This window comes from Bombina bombina, chromosome 5, assembly GCF_027579735.1.
Source record: "Bombina bombina isolate aBomBom1 chromosome 5, aBomBom1.pri, whole genome shotgun sequence".
Classification (NCBI taxonomy): Eukaryota; Metazoa; Chordata; class Amphibia; order Anura; family Bombinatoridae; genus Bombina; species Bombina bombina.
This window is the reverse complement of record NC_069503.1, coordinates 657,346,855-657,370,563: the sequence shown is the minus strand read 5'-3', so window position 1 is coordinate 657,370,563 and position 23,709 is coordinate 657,346,855.

Below are 23,709 nucleotides of genomic sequence, written 5' to 3'. Positions count from 1 at the left end.
AAGGTCAGGTGCCTGGTTAGTCTCCCTCCAAAAGGGGAGATATGTTACAAACTGCTATTTGTAACTGGCCCTTTATATGGAAAATTGCCCTGCTTCCCTGGATTGTGGAGAAGCCTATTTGCCAGCCTCCTTCCTCATGACTATGGCCCCTGGAAGATTGTGCCCCTGAAAACGTATTAACTTTTATTGAGTTTGTATGGCCCCTTAAGAACCGTCTGGGGACATATTTTGACTTTAATGCCCCTTTGCCCCTTTAAGACTATGTCCCCAGACCTGTAAAATAACTTGTCCCTGGCTTTCTCCCACTTGGTTCAGTAAATAGGGCTTACTGAACCAATGTTACAAAAGCATTAGTTTTCATTGTGTACCCTTAAGTGCTATGTGACAGACCCTTCGGTCAGAACTGAAAGAGTTAACTTTGTTCAGCTTCAAGAAGCTATTTTCTAAATACAAGTTTGCTGGCATCAGCTCTAATTAAGTTTAGTGATAAACATTCCCATTGTCTAATCATCTCCAGAGTCAGACTGCTAGTTGATAAGATGGACTGCATTGTTTTCTTGTGTGTAACTTGTTATCTGCTGAAGTAATGTAATTCTATTGTGGCCTGTCAAAGGGCGTTGTCTCTCTATCTAAAAGTACCAAATGTGTGATTGGTGATTTTATGCCTCCCCCTGAGAGTGTCCTGTTTTGCATGTAACCTCAATAAAAACCAGGCTGGGTGTTCCAGCACCTCAGACCTCTTCTGACCCTCTAACTTGCAGCCTTGACTCATGTTTGTAGGGGACAGCTATAATCACTACAGGGATTGCTATGCTCTTCATACCCCCTTAGCTACTGAGCTCTTGTAAGAGCTCTTGTTCCTGATCCTGCTTCGCTCTACAGAAGGAAGAGGTACACCTACTGGAGCCTGGTTGTAGGTCCAGGGCGCAGAGCAGACGGCGAGATACCAGCCCAGCAGTGGTGGTTCGTAGAGTCTGCATTACATATGGTGGCTACGCAGTAGTTATGGTGTCTACGGTGCTGATGATCCTTTGGTGAGCGCTAGGAGCATCCTTTTCTACGGTCCAACTTCCAGCCAGCCTGGAGGCAACCGTATCATTTACATACAAAGATATATATATATATATATATATATATATATATATATATATATATATACTTACAAATGAGGAGAGAAAAATACCATATGTCATGAATTTTTAATTTGTATAAGGTGCAGACCCTGAAAAACACATTAAAGATTATAGGCAAGAAAAAAATAGAGATTACATATATTCTCATACAAAGACAGGGATTTCAGCACTCAATTAAATTCTTAAAAAAGGTATGAGACCAATTAAATTCAAAAAGTACATATTTAATTAGGCTATGTCCATAAAAGCATAGACTCTGCAGGCAAAACCTCCAAAAGGCTGTGTCTTAGCCACAAGAGAAATTCAATTACATAAAGGCAAAAAAAAAAAAACATAATTAAAAAGCATGGCCAGCTTATACCCAATATATGGAGACTTATGCGCAGAAATATTAACCAACGCTAGATGCAACACCTCTTCCAGATTGTAACCCTGTACTCCACCAGGAATCTGCTACCTTGGACTATCAATGAGGATCTATGCAAATGCGTTACTACAAAAATACTTGTAATGAGAGAAATCAATGGCAAAGCCTCTCCCAGAGGGTGACCCAGAAAAAAAAGCTGGAAACTGTCACCATGGGATAAAACCATCTATGCCAAAGAATAGAGGAACATATGAATACTTAGATGCAAAAAAATACAGTGGAATAGACAATAATGCTAGCTGGATGAACAACACCAATACTAGAGGGTAGCACCACCCATCCGGTGCTTCCGGCTACCATAGATAATAATTAGGATCTATGTTCATCCTTAGCAAGCACATGGTGAAGGTGCATAGGTGGATAGTTATATTTACATAAAGTATATAAAGCAATGAGAATGAAAGCATATAATATACAATGCCAATAACAAATATTCGAAGATGCTGTATCAAATACTGAGTTCACATAGAGCAAGGTAATGTGCTGATGTACTGGATGGTGGTGCAAAGAGTATATGTACCACATTCGCGTTTAAGTGTTGATTGTTACTGGACTTGCATATACATCAGCACCGCTTTATATACTTTATGTGAATATAATTATGCACCGTCACCATGTGCTTGCTAAGGATGAACATAGATCCTAATTATTATCTATGGTAGCCGGAAGCACCGGATGGGTGGTGCTATCCTCTAGTATTGGTGTTGTTCATCCAGCTAGCATTATTGTCTATTCCACTGCATTTTTATGCACCTAAGTATTCATATGTTCCTCTATTCTTTGGCATAGATCCTCAGGTTTTATCCCATGGTGACAGTTTCCAGCGTTTTTTTCTGGGTCACCCTCTGGGAGAGGTGTTGCCATTGATTTCTCTCATTACAAGTATTTTTGTAGTAGCGCATTTTCATAGATCCTCATTGATAGTCCAAGGTAGCAGATTCCTGGCAGAGTACAGGGTTACCCTCTGGAAGAGGTAATGCATCTAGCGTTGGGTTATATTTCTGCACATAAGTCTCCATATATTGGTTATAAACTGGCCATGCTTTTTAATTCTGTTTGTTTTTTTCTCTACATGTAATACACATGTATTTTTGCCTTTATGTAATTGAATTTTTCTTGTGGCTAGGACACGGCCTTTTGGAGGTTTTGCCTGCAGAATCTGTGTGTATGTGGATATAGCCTAATTAAAGGGATACTCAATCAAAATTAAACTTTCATTATTAAGATAGAGCATGCCATTTTAAACAACTTTCCAATTTACTTCCATTAACAAAATGTGCACAGTCTTTTTATATTTAAACTATTTGAGTCACCAGCTCCTATTGAGCATGTGCAAGAATAAGTGTGTATGCGTTTGTGAATGGCTGATGGCTGTCATATGGTACGTGTATGCATTTGTGAATGGCTGATGGCTGTCACATGGTACAGGGGGAATGGAAAAAGACATAACTTTTAAAATTGTCTGAAAAATATCTACTACTCATTGCATTGTCTTGTTATCTTGCATTTGTTGATTATGCAAATCTACTGTGTTGACTGGTCCTTTAACCTCTTAAGGACATATGACGGAATTTTTCCGTCATAAAACAATTGAGCAAACTGAAAGCTGTGTCCTTAAAGGGTTAAATATGTACTTTTGAATTTATTTGGTGTCATACCTTTTTTAAGAATTTAATTGAGTGCTGAAATCCCTGTCTTTTTATGAGAATATATATATTCTCTATTTTCTTTCTTGCCTATAATCTTTAATATACTGTATATATAAACAGTATCCCACAAAAGTGAGCACACCCCTCAGATTTTTGTAAATATTTTATTACATCTTTTTATGTGACAACACTGAAGAAATCACACTTTTCCACAATGTATAGTAGTGAGTGTAAAGCCTGTATAACAGTATAAATTTGCTGTCCTCTCAAAATAACTCAACACACAGCCATTAATGTCTAAACCATTGGCAACAAAAGTGAGTAAACCCCTAAGTGGAAATGTCCAAATTGGGCCCAATTAGCCATTTCCCTCCACGGTGTCATGTGACTCATAAGTGTTACAAGGTCTCAGGTGTGAATGGGGAGCAGGTGTGTTACATTTGGTGTTATCACTCTCACACTCTCTCATACTGGTCACTGGAAGTTCAACATGGCACCTCATGGCAAAGAACTCTCTGAGGATCTGAAAAAAAAGAATTGTTGCTCTACATAAAGATGGCCTAGGCTATAATAAGATTGCCAAGACCCTGAGACTGAGCTGCAGCACGGTTGGCAAGACCATCCAGCGGTTTCACAGGACAGGTTCCACTCAGAACAGGCCTCACCATGGTCGACAAAAGAAGTTGAGTGCATGTGCTCAGTATCTTATCCAGAGGTTGTCTTTGGGAATTAGATGTATGAGTGCTGCCAGCATTGCTGCAGAGGTTGAAGGGTTGGGGGGTCAGCCTGTCAGTGCTCAGACCATACGCCTCACACTGCATCAAATTGGTCTGCATGGCTGTCTTCCCAGAAGATGATGCACAAGAAAGCCTGCAAACAGTTTGCTGAAGACAAGCAGACTAAGGACATGGATTACTGGAACATTGTCCTGTAGTCCAATGAGACCAAGATAAACGTATTTGGTTCAGATGGTGTCAAAGGTGTGTGGCAGCAAGCAGTTGAGGAGTACAAAGATAAGTGTGTCTTGCCTACAGTCAACCATGGTGGTGGGAGTGTCATGGTCTGGGCGTGCATGAGTGCTGCCGAAACTGGGGAGTTACAGTTCACTGAGGGAGCCATGAATGCCAATATGTACTATGACATACTAAAGCAGAGCATGATCCCCTCCCTTTTGAGACTGGGTCGCAGGGCAGTATTCCAACATGATAACTACCCCAAACACACCTCCAAGATGACCACTGCCTTGCTAAAGATGCTGAGGGTAAAGGTGATGCACTGGCTAAGCAGGTCACCTAAACCCTATTAAACATCTGTGGGACATCCTCAAACAGAAGGTGGGGGAGTGCAAGGTCTCTAACATCCACCAGCTCTGTGATGTCATCATGGAGGAGTGGAAGAGGACTCCAGTGACAACCTGTGAAGCTCTGGTGAACTCCATGCTCAAGAGGGTTAAGGTAGTGCTGGAAAATAATGGTGGCCACACAAAATATTGACACTTTGGACCCAATTTTGACATTTCCACTTAGGGGTTTACTCACTTTTGTGGGGACAGCAAATTTACACTGTAATACAGGCTGTACACTCACTACTTTACAGTGTAGCAAAGTGTCATTTCTTCAGTGTTGTCACATGAAAAGATATAATAAAACATTTACAAAAATATGAGGGATGTACTCACTTTTGTGGGATACTGTATATATACAGTACTGTGCAAAGTCTTATACCACCATTAGATTTGTTGTTTTAGCAATGGTATAATGACCATATATAATTATTTCTCAGTCTCTTCATTAGAATACAACCAGAAAATTCAGGATATTTGTATGCAATATTTAAAAAAAAAAACCCAGAATATAGGCTAAAGTGGCAAGTATTTAGTGTGACCTCCCCTTACACTTGAGAAATAGCAGGAACCTGGCTCTCGTAAACCTAAATTGAAAGGAACCATAATTAATGTCATTGCTAACACCTGTATTTGTCCTACTATTTCATGTCAAAATGACTGTTATGAAACAGGTTTATTACATCAAGTTTGTGCAAGACATGCTTGAACATTACATACACATGTGGTATGACTTTAATTCATTGGAAGCTTACTAATAAGACCAACTTTCAATCACATCTTTCCATTCAAAATGCCAAAGATCACAGAATTTGACAGACATAAAATCATACTTTTGAATCAGCAATGCCAATCACAAAGACAAAACAGCAAACAAACTGGATACTCAAGATGTGGTATTCAAGCTGTTATAAATAAATTTGAAGACTCAGGAGTGATCAAGGACAAAAATGTACTGGAAGTCCAAGAAAATTTTCAAAATCTGATGAGAAGTTTCTCAGAGTTTCTTCTTTGAGAGACCAGAAGAATTCCAGCAAGGACCTGGCTCAGCATCTGGCAGCTTCATGAGGATGCCAAGTTAACCCTTCTACTGTCTGAAGAAGCTTGATCGGGAATGGTCTTTGTGGAAGGGTAGCAGCCAAGAAAACCCTTTTTCAGAATGGGAACAGGGTGAAAAGGCTAAGATATGATAAAGTTCACAAATGTTGGAATGAAAATCAGTGCAAAAGAGTATCATGAATTGACGAAGCCAAGTTTAAAAATGTTGGTTCCAATCATTGACAATATGTGAGAAGAAGAGTTTGGAGGGAGAAGTAAGAATGAGTGCTTGCTTCCTTTAGTAAAATATGGTGGTGGGTCTGTCCTGGTTTGGGGCTGCATTTATGCCAGTGGTGTTGGTGATATTGTCTGAATTGATGGGATCATGAAAGCTTAAAAGTACAGATAGATTCTAGTTCATCATGTCATTCCTTCTGGATAGTGCCTGATTGGGAATGGTTTTATTGTTCAGCATGATAATGATTCCACGCATACTGCTAATGCAGTGAAATCATATTTGAAGAGAAAAATAGCTGATGAAACACTGACAGAGTCCAAACCTGAATATTACAGTGGGAGTATGGGATTACCTGGACAGAGAAAGAAATATAAGACAATCTAAATCTAAAGAACTCTGGGAAGTGCTGAAAGAAGCCTGGTATAATATACCAGAAGTTTACTTCAGAAAACTCCAGGACAGTCTCCCCAAAAGGGTTCAAGTTGTGGTTAGTGCCAAGGGGGTCACACTAAATACAGACTTTTGACTGAAGGAGCCATTTTGTTTTGAAAATTGTGTTTTTTTGCGTACATATTTCCTGTATTTTCTGTCTGTATCTTAATAAAGAGATAAAAAATAAATATGGATGGTCATTAAAACTTTGCTAAAACAACAAATCTAATGGTGGCTTAAGACTTTTGCTTTATTTAATACTTTATACAGTCATTGCCAAAAATATTGGCACCCCTGCATTTCTGTTTGATAATGCACCAATTACAAATGTGTAGGCATTCTTATGTTTTTATTTTGTTTGTATTGATAGGACACAAAAAAGTGGAGAAAAAAAAAAGCCAAATCTTTTTTTTTTATTCCACGCAAAACTCCAAAACTATACTGAACAAAATTATTGGCACCCTCAATTTAATATTTGGTAGCACACCCCTTGGAAAAAATAACTGAAATCAATTGCTTCCTGTACCATCAATGAGTTTCTTACACCGCTCTACTGGAATTTTGAACCACTCTTCCTTCACCAACTGCTCCAGTTCTCTTAGATTGGAAGGGTTCCTTTTGCCAACTGCTGTTTTGAGATCTCTCCACATGTGCTCTATGGGATTGAGATCTGGACTCATTGCTGGCCAGTTCAGTACTCTCCAGTCCTTTGTCTTAAACCATTTCTGGGTGCTTTTTGACATGTGTTTTGGGTCATTGTCCTGCTATAAGACTCATGACCTCTAACGGAGACCCAACTTTCTGACACTAGGCCCTACATTGCACTACAGAATTATTTGGTAGTTTTCAGATTTCATTATGCCATCCAGTGCCTGAAGCAGCAAAGCAACCCCAAAACATCAGTGAACCTCCACCATTTTGACTGTAGGGGCTGTATTCTTTTCTTACAAATCCTCATTTCTTTTTCTGAAAACAGTAGAATGAAGGACATTACCAAAAATATGTTATTTTGTTTCATCTGTCCACAGCACATTCTCTCAAAATGATTTTGGTGTCCTCAGGTAAGTTTTGGCAAACTCCAATCTGTTTTTTTTTTATGTTTCTGTGTCAGCAGTGGGGTCCTACCGAGTCTCCTACCATAGCATCCCTTTTCATTTAAGTGGCGACGTAAAGTGCAAGCTGACACATTAGTATCCTGTGCCTGAAGGTCAGCTTGAATTTGTCTGGAAGTTGAACAATGTTTTTTATCCACCATTTGAACAATTCTTTGTTGCAATATTTGATCATTTTTTTCTCTTTTGTCCACATCCAGGAAGATTAGCTACAGTGCCATGGGCTGTAAACCTCTTGACAATGTTGTGCACAGTGGACACAGGAACATTAAGATCTCTGGAGATGGACTTGTAACCTTGAGATTGTCCATGCTTTTCCACAATTTTTGTTCTCAAATCCTCAGACAATTATTTGCTGCTCTCTGTTCTCTATGCTCAGTGTGGCACACAGTTGACACACAACAGAAAGGCTGAGTAAATTGTTCACCATCTGGTTGCTGGTGTGATTTCTATATTGTCAGCACCTGTTAATTTATACAGGTGAGTTTAATTACAAATTACAGGAGCTTGCAATGCAATTATTTGCAATGCAATTATTTCTTACAATTTTAAGAAGGTGCCATTTATGTTGTCCAGTCCATTTTTGGGGTTTTGCATGGACTGTGTCTGATTTGGCTTTTTGTTCTCCACTTTTTTGTGGCTACAGTGGTGCATTATCTGTCCTGATAGATATGCAGGGTTGCCAATATTTTTGGCCATGATTATATATATTCATTATAGCCCTTTCCAGTAAAACCCTTTTATATATATATATATATATATATATATATATATATATATATATATATATATATATATATATATTTATATATATATTAGCCCTTGTCATATAAAACGCTTGCCTTGTCATATACTTTATACCTTTTAACCCTTATAAAATGTTTTTATATTTGTATTTTAATTATAAAATGTATTTATATGTAATATTTTTAATCAGAACATTTATTTATAAGTGTAATAATTTATTTTAATGTATTTCTGTTGTGTTACGTGTAAATTTTTTGTAACTCTTAAACTTTACGCTGTCTTCAATCATGCTAATCCACTGAGTGCACCCGTTTACTTTAGACATGAAGTACGTGAGCAAGTTAGAGAGATTGCAATATTGCTTAGCATTAGCGTGCCATTTGTAATCTAGCCCTATATTTGAACTCAGTTTGCCTGGAATACACATAAAGCTAAAGCATGCATAAAATGAAGTCAGCATTACAACCCATTTCTATTTTTATGTGTATCTGTTATTATCCGTTCTAAAGTAAACAGTTACTAATGTCTCGTTCTGCTAGCAATACACAATATGAATGTATTTCCATAGGATCTATTCTGTGTGTTTGTATTGTTTACCCTATTATCCCTATTACACACTGCAGGATCAGATTTCTCTTGCAGCTCAGACATAAATACACTGCAAAACATTAAACATATCAAGGCCACAACACAAATAGATATCCTACATAAGTGGCATCATGTTTTTAAAATACTGTACAATTTCAGGGAAATTTATTGTGCACAATATAAGATTTAGTGCATACCGTGTACATTTCAGTGTGTTGGTAGAAGAGATTTTACGTTATTTGACATGCAGAAGTTGAAACAGTTCAGTTCACGACCAAATGAAGAATTATATACAATAGCACTGACTTATACTATGCAGTAAACCAAAAAATTAAAACTACTTCTCTGCTTCTATATTAAAAAATAGTAAGGACTAGCTGTCGAGTTGAGTGCTAAATATTCCTTGTGTGCAACCAATATAAGCGCTTTACAGAGTAGTACAAGCACACGCTAATGTGAGCTGGTATTACGAGTAAAGCGCAATGCGAATGCTAGCTCACATTTGCGTTGCTAGGATGAACTGTGCTCATGAGAGTGTGCTTCCATAGGCTCCAATGGGACCCTCGTTCTGTTAACTTATTGACAATGTTGCGCACAGTGGACACAGGAACATTAAGATCTCTGGAGATGGACTTGTAACCTTGAGATTGTCCATGCTTTTCCACAATTTTTGTTCTCGAATCCTCCGACAATTCTTTGCTACTCTTTCTCTTCTCCATGTTCAGTGTGGCACACAGATACACACAACAGAGAGATTGAGTAAATGTTTTACCATTTTAACTGGTTGACTGTGTGATTTATATATTGTCAGCACCTGTTAATTGATACCGGTGAGTTTAATTACAAATTACAGGAGCATCACAAATTTGGAATGCAATTATTTCTTAAAATTTTGAGAAGTTGCCAATAATTTAGTTTAGTCCATTTTTGGAGTTTTGCATGGAATGTGTCAGATTTGGCTTTTTTTTCTCCACTTGTTTGTGTCATACCAATACAAAGAATTGAAACAAACATGAGAATGCCCAAATATTTGTAATTGCAACAATTTTCTGGGCAAAGTGGTGCATTATCTGTCAGAAATGCAGGGGTGCCAATATTTTTGGCCATGACTGTATGTATATGTATGTATATATATATATATATATATATATATATATATATATATATATATTTATGTGTGTGTGTGTGTATATATATATATATATATATATATATATATATATATATATATATATATATATACTAAATGTGTATATATGTATACATGTGTATTTATATGTGTATATGAGCACTTTGGAGCCCTCTCCAAATTGCTCATAAACACTCAAATACTATATATATATAGTACTGTGCAAACATCTTAGGTCACCATTAGATTTGTTGTTTTAGCAATGGCATGATGAACATATATAATTATTTCTCTGTTTCTTTAATAGAATAAAACTAAAAAAACAGAAACAGAAAATACAGGATATTTGTATGTATTAAAAAACAGAGAGACCAAAAGAAGTCCAGCAAGGACCTGGCTCAGCATCTGGCAGCTTCATCGGGATGCCAAGTTGACCCTTCTACATTTCAAATAAACTTGATCAGGAAGGGTCTTTGTGGAAGAGTAGCAGCCACAAAAAACTCTTTTTTGGAAGGGGAGCAGGGTGAAAAGGCTAAGATATGCTAAAGCTCACAAACGTTGGAATGAAGATCTGTGAAAAAGAGTATTACAGAGTGACAAATCCAAGCTTGAAATCTTTGGGTCCATTCGTCGTCAATATATGAAAGGGTTGGAGAGAGATGGAAGAATGAGTGCTTGCGGCCTTCAGTGAAACATGGTCAAGGGTCTGTCCAGTTTTGGGGCTGCATTTCTGCCAGTGGTGTTGGCGATATTGGTTGAATTGATGACATCTTGCATGCTGAAAGGTACAGACAGGTTTTAATTCATCATGCTATTCCTTCTGGATATATACACACACCTGTATATATAGTCATATACATATATAGGTATAAATATTTAACAAACAATCTTTATATATAATAATATCATTTTCTTCTATTTTGAAGAACATTGGAATGTAAAATATTCATAACTCACTTCGGGTTTAGCACTATAGGTCTAATGTGTGTTGGGAGAGCGTGCAAGCAATAAGTGTTATTTTTTTAATTTTTAATTTTAGTCACAATATCTGAGATCTTAAAGTTAGTGTGCACCAGGTTTTGCTCGAACACAATCTTTTACTTTCAACTTGTAATATGCGTGCTAAGCAGCCCACATTAAAAGAATACATCGAGCAGAGTAAAAAAAAAAAAGTGGGCTGCTTGTAATCTAGCCCTTAAAGGGACACTGAACCAAAAAATTTTCTTTTGTGATTCAGATAGAGCATGACATTTTAAGCAACTTTCTAATTTACTTCTATTAACAAATGTTCTTCATTCTCTTGGTATCTTTATTTGAAATGCAAGAATGTCAGTATAGATGCCGGACCATTTTTGGTGAACAACCTGGGTTGTCCTTGCTGATTGGTGAATAAATTCATCCACCAATACAAAAGTGCTGTCCAGAGGTCTGAACCTACGAAAAAGGTTTGATGCCTTCTTTTTCAAATAAAGATAGCAAGAAAACTAAGAAAAATTGATAATAGGAGTAAATTAGAAAGTTGCTTAAAATCGCAAACTCTATCTGAATCACGAAAGAAAAAAATTGAGTTCAGTGTCCCTTTAATTCCTTCTTTTAAATGAGACACCTCATGACCCTCTAACTAACTCAAATAAAGCGATAGTAGAACAGTAAATGTCACTACAAAGAAGATCTACCTAATACTCAGAGAGATAAATGGTCACTGTTTGTCCCTGTTCTATACTAAAGTCTAAAGGAACAATTTACTTATTTAAAGGAAGGGTTTCTTCTATTTAAATGATTGGTGTCTTGCCCTATAGGACACATGTAGAGAAATATGGGGGTACATAGGGACTCAATTAAATCCCTAATCCTCCTCAGCCAGTGACAAGAAGTTGAAGTGAGGGAGATTGTTATGCTCTATGGTCATGTTGCTTTGCTGAAGTTGTAGTTGTTAGTGGTGATAAGTCATAGTATGGATATTATTGTGTACTTAATATTAATGATGACTTATAAATATATTGAGGTGAAATACATTAGATTAATCCCATTTTTTTTTTGTTGTATATTGATCTGGAATAGAAATGTTGATCCTATTCAAATGTGGATCTGAAAAATATAGAGGGTTTTATATGGGAATATCTGCCTCAGCCTGTCCAATTTGTCTAAATTATTATTTATTTGTACTTAAACATTCTGCTACTGCGCCTGCATAATCTTCATCTTTTCCTGATATTATTTCTGGTAATGTTGATCTGTAGTTTAAAATCTCAGGTGTAAATCTTACTTCAAAACACATAGCCATTAGTTACCCATTTAAAGATGTTATCTAGATTATATGTAATTTCCTCCTTTATACTGTCAATCACCTAAATTGCGAGTTTTGGGTTTGTGTTTTAACGCTGAAAAAATGGTAATTTCAGTGTTAAAACAACAACGCAGCCATTACGAGTCTTGTCGGTATAGCTGTACCACAAGCCTTTTAGCCTGTAACGCAACATCAGTCCTGCACTCGAAAAAATGACGTTTTTGCATGGGATTTCCATAGCGCTGCCATCATAAGTTTTGCGGTGAGGCTAAAAAGCTTGCACTACACCCTATAACGACACGATCCGTTTCACAATCTGAGAGCAGTAGTTATGAGTTATAAGTGTTACAAATTACACTTACAGCCATAAACTACCTATTAACCCCTAAACCGAGACCCTCCTGCTTCGCAAACACTATATTAAACTTATTAACCCCTAATCTGCCGCTCTCTACATCGCCGCCACTAATAAAATGTATTAATCCCTATTCCTCCGCTCCCTGACATCGTCGCCACTATACTGAAGTTATTAACCCTTATTCCCCAGCACCCCAACATCGCCCACACTATAATAATGTTATTAACCCATATTCTGCCGCTCACCGACATCGCCACCACTAAATAAAGTTATTAACCCCTAAACCTCTGGCCTCCCACATCACTACCACTACATAAACCTATTAACCCCTAAACCGCCAGCCCCCTACATTGCCAAAAACAAAATTAAACTATTAACCCCTAAACCTAACAACCCAATAACTTTAAATTAAAATTACAAGATCCCTATCTTAAAATAAATAAAAACTTACCTGGGAAATAAAAAAAAATTAAAAATTTAAACTAGAAATTAAACTAACATTACTATTATACTAAAATTAAAGTAACTACGTATTAAATAAATTAAATTACACATTAAAAAAAAACTAACACTACTAAATAAAATTAAATCTAAAATTAAAAAATAAAAAATGCGAAAAATAACAAACACTAAATTATGAAAAATAGCAAAGTTATCCAAAATAAAAACAATTACACCTAATCTAATAGCCCTATAAAAATAAAAAAAGCCCCCCAAAAATAAAAAACCCTAGCCTACAATAAACTACCAATAGCCCTTAAAAGGGCCTTTTGTAGGGCATTTCCCTAAAGAAATCAGCTCTTTTCCCTGTAAAAAAAATACAAAGACCCCCCAACATTAAAACCCACCACCCAACCAACCCCCAAAATAAAAAAACTAACTCTAACAAAAACTTAAGCTACCCATTGCCCTGAAAAGGAAATTTGTATGGACATTGCCCTTAAAAGTGCATTTTGCTCTTTTTCATTGCCCTAAAAAAGGTAATTTAGCTCTTTTAAGAAAGCCCAAAACCCTAATCTAAAAAAAAAACCCACCGAAAAAAGATTAAAAAAACCTAACATTCACCCCCGACAAACTACTTACAGTTTTTGAAGTCCTGACATCCAGGGGCCGAGAAGTCTTCATCCAGACGGCAAGGTCTTCATCCATCCAGGTGGCATCTTCTATCTTCATCCAGACGGCGCGGAGCGGCTCCATTGTGAAAAAAGCCGGCGCGGAGCATCCTCTTCATATGGTCGCCACCGTACACTGAATCTTTAATGCAAGGGAGCCTTTTCAAAATGACGTCCCTTGCATTCCTATTGGCTGATTTGATTTTGAAAATTCAAATCAGCCAATAGGATGAGAGCTACTGAAATAGTTTTTTGTAGGCTAGGTTTTTTTTTTATTTGTGTGGGCTTTTTATTTTTATAGGGCTACTAGATTAGGTGTATTTGTTTTTAGTTTGGATAATTGTGTTTGTTATTTTAGGTAATTTAGTGTTTGTTATGTTTTGTACTTTATTATATTTTTATTTGTTGTAATTTAGTTTTTTTATTGTAGATTTTTTTTTTAGTAGGGTAATTTGTAATTTAATTTATTTAATTGATAGTTATTTTAATTTTAGTATAATAGTAATGTTAGTTTAATATATAGTTTAAACTTAGGTTTTTTAATTTCACAGGTGAGTTTTTATTTATTTTAAGATTGGGATCTTTTAATTTCAATTTAAAGTTAGAGGGTTGTTAGGTTTAGGGTTTAATAGTTTAATTTAGTCTTTTGCAATGTGGGGGGCTGGGGGTTTAGGGGTTATTAGGTTTAATAAATAGCAGTGAAGTGGGAGGCCAGAGATTTAGGGGTTAATAACTTTATTTAGTGGCGACGATATCGGGGAGAGGCAGAATAGGGGTTAATATCTTTATTATAGTGTGGGCGATGTTGGGGTGCGAGAAAGAATAGGGGTTGAACTCAAATTTTTTCTTTTGTGATTCAGATAGAGCATGCAATTTTAAGCAACTTTCTAATTTACTCCTATTATCAATTTGTCTTCATTCTCTTGGTATCTTTATTTGAAAAACAAGAATTAAAGTTTAGATGCCAGCCCATTTTTGGGTTGTTCTTGCTGATTGGTGGATACATTTACCCACCAGTAAACAAGTACTGTCCAGCATCTGAACCAAAAATTGGCTGGTTCCTTAGCTTAGGTGCCTTCTTTTTCAAATAAAGATAACAAGAGACCAAAGAAAAATTGATAATTGGAGTAAATTAGAAAGTTGATTAAAATTGCATGCTCTATCTGAATCATGAAAGAAAAAATGTGGGTTCAGTGACCCTTTAAGACCATTGCTTCTTAACTCGTCTGCCACCTCTGAGGTGGCGGACAGCAAGCATCCCAATCGGATATGATCATTGGGATGATTACACCCCTGCTAGCAGGGGTGTCACTCATCTTTAGTATAATTAATTAAACGTGTAATTTCAATTATATTAAATACTGAATTTAAAACAAAATGTATTACTACTGTTGTAATTATGTAATAAATAAAAAGCAAAATGGCAAATGTTTAAAGGGATATAAAACAGTACTTCTTTAGTAACAACAATTATTATTTATTTGCTTTAGATTAAATTACACATAAAAATAAACCGATTGTGTAAAACGAAAGCAACCCCCTTTTTTCTTGCAAAATAAGCACCTAGAAATGCTCAGTCTAGCCCCTGCCCACAGCTAAGCAAGAAAGCAGATGCTGGAATACTTAAGTTTAAGGTCACATGATTTATGCAGCAGAAGTCTTATATTGATCATGGGCAATAAACTGACTGGATCTTTTTTATGGTGGCTCCTAGCAATGCTTCAAGAGAAACACTATACCTTTGTTTTCCTGTTGAGGCCTCCTCTTCCTTGAGGGGCTGGGACAGGAAGTAAAGGACACTGCAGAAATAAAGATAAAAAAGATTTAAAAGTAAAATCCTTTTAACTTGATGAAGAATACATATTCCAATATTTTCTATTAAGTATAAGCTACTGCTTATTCTTTTATTGATATTACAATGAAATAGACTGTCTAAAATCACTTTAAATATAACAAAGTTATGTATCATTCATGCCTAGTAATAGTTTAATTTTCTGAATCACACTCAGGTATTTTCAAATAAATGAGAGTGCAATCACGATTAACGGTCGTCAGGTTAGCGCAACTAACAACCTGGTATAAAAGGTAGTGCTTTATTATAAGTGTGCACCAAATACAACATAAATATATCAAAGTTTACAGTTAGACTCATATAAACACTATTAAAAAAGTATTCATATAAATATATCTTAAAATAAACAAGAGGAGATCAATATAACTCAGCGCACAGGTAGAGTATTAATACATCAATTAATTTATAGTCCAATAAAATGCAATATTTCCAGTCCCATCAAGAACCACACACTGTGATTGGTAAATGGTTTTCTTCTTACCAGAGATTACCTCAATCCTATGAGGTAATGTTTGTGCTTGACAATCAATCCTGAGCCACTTTTCCGGTCTATAATTTTTCTCCTCGACTGTTTTTCAAGCTTTATACCAATGGATGGAAATAAACTTTGAAAGAAACTCTTTGTATCCCCCAGGAGTATGGTTATATGGTAGTAATTAGAAGGAGAATGATCAGACATCTGGAAATCACTAGAAAGTCTTGATAGTTTCAATGATATCTCAACTTCAGAATCAAGATCTTCATAGACGACATTATAATCAGTCCACCTGTTTAATGTAAGATATCCTCAAATCTTGATTTTCCAGGAAGATGGAGAAAACACAGTGCTTGCATCTCCCGAGTAGGAAGGCTGCCTTGATTGATGTATTAATACTCTATCTGTGCGCTGAGTTATATTGATCTCCTCTTGTTTATTTCAATTTCTAACAGTGCTACAGGTACACTGTATCATTCTCAAGCAGCACGATCAGAAAGATTCATATTGAAAAATGTCTTCTTTACACTGGTACACAGGTTTTGTTACAACTATTTACTGAGATTTAAGTTTTTTAGCGCTGGTAATTTATCTTTATTTTTAACATATAAATATATCTGTATACATCTGTATTTATGTGTTCATGTGTTTTAGTGCATATTTACTGTAGATATTTAAAATTACAATGTTCTTCAATTACAGGGAAATTTTATTTTTATTGTAAATACATATTTCTATTTATATCTGTATATGCCTATACCTGTATATTTATTTCTACAGATATATAGGTATTAATGTCTGGAAATATAGATAGATAGAGAGATAGATAGATAGATAGATAGATAGATAGATAGATAGATAGATAGATATCAATGTCTGGAAATATATATTTAATAATACAAATTACATGTTTATTTCTATCTGAAGAACCTAGGAATGTAAAATATGTGTATCACTCATCATGTTGTGTGCTATAGGTCACATTTGGTGTCAGGTTAGTGCACATGAAAAATTTCTACTCTCAAAGCGTGTTTTTGAAATATTAAATATAAAATATAAAAATATATATATATAGACAGATAGATAGATAGATAGATAGATAGCTACTGTAGAATATTCTAAATAATCCATAGAATATATCTATATTTTTTACAGTATATATAATAATTTAAAATAATTATTAATATTTTTTAAATGAGATTAGCATTTCTTCATGTGTGCTAACCCGACACAGCGTTAGACCTAAATCCCAACACAAATCACAATATGAATATTTTACATTCCTATGTTCTTCACATATAATTTTGTTTTTTAAATGTTATTATTAAATATTTATTTCTATTTATAGATGTGATAACGTTATTGTAAAATATATATCTATGTCTATATATCTATAGGTCTAGATACACAGGTTTAGGTATATAGAGACATATATTGTAATATGTATTTACAATAAAAATAACATTGTTCTGTATGTAAAGTACATTGGAATGTGAAATATGAATAACTCCTGTTGGTTTAGCGTGCGAGCGATAGACATTAGGTTTTTTCTTCTGCACTCTTCATTGACTTCTGTGGGGAAAATATGTTACAGAATATTGCAAAGTCTGGAAGTTAGCACGCATCTGGTTTCATAATTGCACGCACACTTTTTACTTTCAACTTGGAAAACAAGAGCAACAAGACACATGCAAAAATATTACTTCTAGCTAAGTTTACGCTCAAGCGGGAGCACTAAATAGCCCAAAACTTGTAATCTAGACCTAAATATGCTTGTGTATACAACTATGCTTTTGGAGTCTATGTTAAGTCATTACATTTCTTAAATATACCAACAATAAACTGATAACAATTGATGTATAAAAACATAAGTGCATCAATATGATTTTATACTGGCATGTATTTAATTCATAAAATGTTAGCATTATTGTGATTATTTTCAGTGTAGATCTCTTAGAATATCACATCTTGTATTCAAATACATTTCCTCTTACTGGGAGTAATCTTTAACAGAAAAAAAATATTCTTACAACATTGAACTTGTGTATTTATTAAAAATACAACATAAACAGTTACATGATGTCAAGTGATTCTGGATAGTTCCTCTCCATATTAGAATGGGGATTTCAGATAGTCCTCCAGGATATGCTGAAGGGTCATGCAGGGTATTAGTAGAGTACATATGTAAACTTCAAAAGAAAGGCAAGGTTATATTCGAAAGAGATTTCAATAGGACACATAAAAATATGATGATATTTGTTGCCAGATCAAGTAGAAGTTGGTATGACCTTGAATACATGCAAGAAGAATCAGTTGAGTGGTTAGTTAAGAATCAATACAAAGTGAAGCTATATGTTAATTTATCCTAATAGATAGTGATATAATATTGAATTCATCTGTGGATAAAAGCTTAGATTCTAGTGACTGTTATTCATTATGGATTAGTATCAGGAATATATATTGTCTAACTACACTTTTTTTATAAAAGTATTAGATTTTAGAAAAGATTAATTATTTTTCTTACATGGGCACTCAAGATACTCGTCAAGCATATAGCAATGTCAGGGAATGGAAGGCCAAGGACAGAGGTGAAGTCAGGAGAAAAAAGAGCTCTAAGCATTAAAAGGGGCCAATATAATTAATTTCCTCTTATTTACATTATTAAGAAATACTGAGATACAATACAGGAGAAAACAAAGTCCATTTATAAGTGAAAAGATGAAAACAAGCAAATCTTAGTGTTCAACAGATCAGTAACTTGACAAAAGTCTACTGGCTGTGATTGGTCAAGGGCTCTGACAACAGGCAGTGCTGCAAACAGAATATCAGCATATCAGGACAGATAACATATGTATATGCATGGCAAATTCTCACTTAGGAATACAGAAGTACACATACATGCATAGATTTTAAAAACAACAGCACATAAATAAAGCTAGACTAAACAGTGAAGCTATATCTGAGCTGATCAGAATTTCACTCAGGAGTACACAGTTCCTTACATGGGGGCCAAATTATCAAGGGCCTAACGGCCCCTGATGCTCCTGTTTCCGCACAAGCCTTCAGGCTCACCGGAAACAGCAGTTAAGAAGCAGTCGTCTTAAGACAGCTGCTCCTTAACTGGTCCGCAGCCTCTGAGCGGCAGACAGCAATCAACCCGATCGAAAACGATCAGGTTGATTGACACCCCCTGCTAGTGGCCGATTGGCATCAAATCTGCAGGAAGCGGCATTGCACAGGCAGTTCACAAGAACTGCTTGTGCATTGCTAAATACCGACAGTGTATGCTGTCGGCATTCTGCGATGTCTGTCGGACATTATCCACTGAGCGGATCATGTCGGACAGACGGATGATAAATCGGCCCCATAGACTGTAAATGCTTTGTACAGCTAGGTTGGACAGTGAACTAATGTCTGGGTTGGAGAGAGCTCATACTGGAGTGCATAAGTATAACATAAAAATAACATATATGATAGACATGTTGATATAGGAACACAATTGCAATGTACAATAGACCCATGTATAGTTTAGCAGCCACATCTGGGTTGGAGAGGGACAACATTGAATTACAGGAGTATGCAGAATCCTGTGCAGACTGAAACAGGCAACAGGTAAGAACAGGAACAAAGCAAAGCTCAAATTAGGCAATGCACACAGCAGAGAAGAACAGAGAATACATAAGTTTGGAGGCATACACAAAAAGAGCAATGGGAGAATATGTGAGCTATGGTTGGATTATTACTGTCTGATAAGTACATGATGGAGAAGGTATATAGCAAGAAGCGTGCATAACAGAAGACTGTTAAAAGACAGTACAGGCAAAAATAGGTAAAGGCCAGCAGTGGCTCAAGGGATGGCAACCGACTGTGATCCAAGTGTTTTAGGTTAAATTTCTTGAAGGAAAAGGTCAAGCTAGTATTAACAAACCTTCAGGGTATGGTTGTGAAATTTTTGAAAAAAGGAAAACCCATCAGCTTTAATTGAAGGGGCAGTCAATTTATTGTTTAAAAAGATAGATAATCCCTTTATTACTGTTCCCCAGTTTAGCATAACAAACACTGTTATATTAATATACTTTTTACTTCTATGATTACCTTTTATCTAAGTCTCTGCAGGCTGCCCCCTTATTCCAGTTCTTTTGTCAAACCTGCATTTAAGCCAATCAGTGCTGAATCATAAATAACTCCATGGAAGTAAGCACAATGGTATCTATATGGCAAACATGAACTAACACCTGCCTGTCTAGCTGTAAAAAAAACTGTCAAAATACACTAATGTAAGGGGTGGCCTTCAAGGGCTTAGAAATTAGCATATGGGCATAAATAGGTTTAGTTTTCAACAAAGAATACCAAGAAACCAAAGCAAATTTGATGATAAAAGTAAATTGGAAAGTTATTTAAAGTTGCATGCCCTATTTAATTTGACTAGACTGTCCCTTTAAGGTATGAAGGGATCCTCTTTGTTTAAACTTGAGGGGTTAGCTGTTGGAATTTTGCAATGGAGTAATCATGAAGGAGATTGTTTTAAATTAAGGGAGGATGTTTTTTTGGGTGAATTTGAAAATCTTATTGGGTTAAAGGTAGTGAGTCATTTGTAACCTTGGGCATTAATGGGTTCTGCGCTGGGATAGCAGGTTGCATATAGAGAAAACTGTGGTATGAGATCAGGTTAGATATGGAATTCAATAGCAAGCTGAGTTAGTCAGAGTTAAGTTTTATTTTATTGGGGCTAAAATCAATGTGAAAACCTATTTAATTTTTATTCCCAGGACTAACTTTTTTGTATCATTATTCACTGCATTATGTGCATCTGGTTTGAATATGATTGTATTTCACAGCTATAAAAATATAGATACTTTTCTTGCTCATTAGTTCCTGTTGCCTGCTTTCACATTCTCACAGATGTTATTAATACACAAGCAGCTACAAGTTTGATTACTCAAAAGTCACAAATATATCTATGCATCAACTCTGTCACTTCAATGTACATCTTGATTGTGATCAAGTCCTACAATGTATGAACAAACTACAGAATAAAATGAAAAGGGGCAGAAACAATGCTAAAATTATGTTTTGAAGGCTGAGCTCATTCATTTCCACTAATGTACATGGCAGAGAAAGTGTAGGAATTTTAGCTTTAAATTTAAAATATGCTCAGCTATTTTATTATATTTTGTAAAATAATGTTTTATTAAGCATTTTTACTCTATCCCTTTAGTTTTTTTTAACAGTATAAATATTACTTGTAGCAAAACCCACTTAGGCCTAGATTACAAGTGGAGCGATACATTTTCATCACTCATACGCGCGTATTGCGCTCAAGGTAAAAAATGAGCAATCCCAAAACTGCTCTAGACCAACTGCACTAAAGCCAAAAGTGCGTTGAATGAGTACGTTAAATTCCCATTAAAAGAAAATGTTCTTGTGTATATATATATATATATATATATATATATATATATATATATATATCACCAATATAAATAACTGCACTCTCAGGTCTTTTGTGAATGTGAGAACAGCAAAGTCTCTTTTTTATTGAAACGTTTTCAAGGAACAAGTCCCCGTTATCAGTATATATATATATATATATATATACATACTGTATATTTAAAACATGGAAATGGACTGCACTCTTAAACAGGATGGGGTACACATCCCATGACCTTCAAACGGGATGAGGTACACATCCACAGCCAGCTGCAAAATTTCTAGAGACTCAGGTAGTTAACCCCAGACAACTCTGGGTGTAAAGCCCATAGGGAAAATGACAAAACAAATTAATCAACACAACCAACAGAGAAAGTCTGACACTCTCTTGCAAGTACACAGCTAAGATTAAAATAAAAAAAATGGAAGAGTTAGTTACCACATCTGGCCAAGTGGGTCAAGCCCAGGACCTCGTTAAGGTCTCTTCCCTCCTGGGTCCCTATCTATAGGGACATCAAAACATCAAAAATAAATTTAACATTAGAGTTACCCTCATAATAACACTGATAAAAATTATTGTAAAAAATATTGAATTAAAAGTTATAAGGGTTCAAAGATATGGGGTTTCAGGTGTTAGAAAAAAGGCATGCAAATGGATTTAACATAGAGATACATACATACACATGTCTATATATATATATATATATATACTGTACATATATATATATATATATATATATATATATAACATTATGTTTATATGTGTATATGTATTTATGTTATTTTTACTGTACATATTTAACATTTCAATGTTCTTCACATACAGGATAACGTACTTTTTATTTTATATATATATATATATATATATATATACCTTTATATCTATTCCTATAGATATGTATTTTACATGAACAATATCAGAAATATGTAGAAATATATATTTAATAATATAAAGATATAAAGTACACTATTTTCTATGTGAAGAACATAGGAATGTAAAATATGCGTTTTGCGCATCGGTTTTCGATATTTAGATTTAACGTGGTTTGGTTAGCACACAGAAAAATATAGTAATCTTAAGGCGCATTATTGAAATATTAAATATAAAATATTTTAAAAATTGTTAAACATACTTTAAAATATTCTATATAATCCATAGAATATAACTATATTTTTTATAGTATGCTTAATAAATTTTTATCATTTTAATTTTTTTTTACATATTTTAAATGTAATATTTTAATAATGCGTCTTAAGATTACTAAATTAAATCTAAATTACATGTGCAGCGGACATGATATGCTACATCATATCATGTCCGCTCGCACTATGATAAATCTACCCCCATTGGTCTAAGAATTGAGTTGGGGGATATTATATTGTTAACTGGGTAAACAATATTAAGTTTCTAGCACCAAAATAGTCCCAATAAGGGTTTTACTTTTTCAGGAAAAAATAATAATAATAATAATAATAATAATAATAAAAAAAGTTAAAAAAAAGTGTAGTAAAGAAGGAGGTAAAGAATTGTAGAGGGTTTTTGAAGAACATAGGAACGTAAAATATGTGTTTTGCGCATCGGTTTTCGCTATTTAGATTTAGCGTGATTGGGTTAGCGCACTGGAAAATATAGTAATCTTAAATCGCGTTATTGAAATATTAAATATAAAATATTTTTAAAAATTATTAAACATACTTTAAAATATTCTATATAATCCATAGAATATAACTATATTTTTATAGTATGCTTAATAATTTTTAATAATGTTTATTTTTTTAACATATTTTAAATGTAATATTTAAGAATTTTTATTGTTTTAAAAGATAGATAATCCCTTTATTACCAGTTTCTCAGTTTTACATAACCAACACAGTTATAATAATATACTTTTAACCTCTGCGATTATCTTGTATCTAAGCCTCAGCAAACTGCCCCTTTTTAAGTTCTTTTGACAGACTTGCAGTCTAGCCAATCAGTGCCTGCTCCCAGATAACTTCACGTGCACGAGCACAGTGTTATCTATATGAAATATGTGAACTAACACCCTCTAGTGGTGAAAAACTGTTAAAATGCAATCTGAAAGAGGTGGGCTTCAAGGTCTAAGAAATTATCATATGAACTTCCTAGGTTAAGCTTTCAACTAAGAATACCAAGAGAACAAAGCAAAATTGGTGATAAAAGTAAATTGGAAAATTGTTTAAAATTACATGCTCTATCTGAATCATGAAAGTTTATTTTGGCCTAGACTGTCCCTTTAAACAACTTTCCAATTTACTTTTATCACCAATTGTGCTTTGTTCTCTTGGTATTCTTAGTTGAAAGCTAAACCTAGGAGGTTAATATGCTAATATCTTAGACC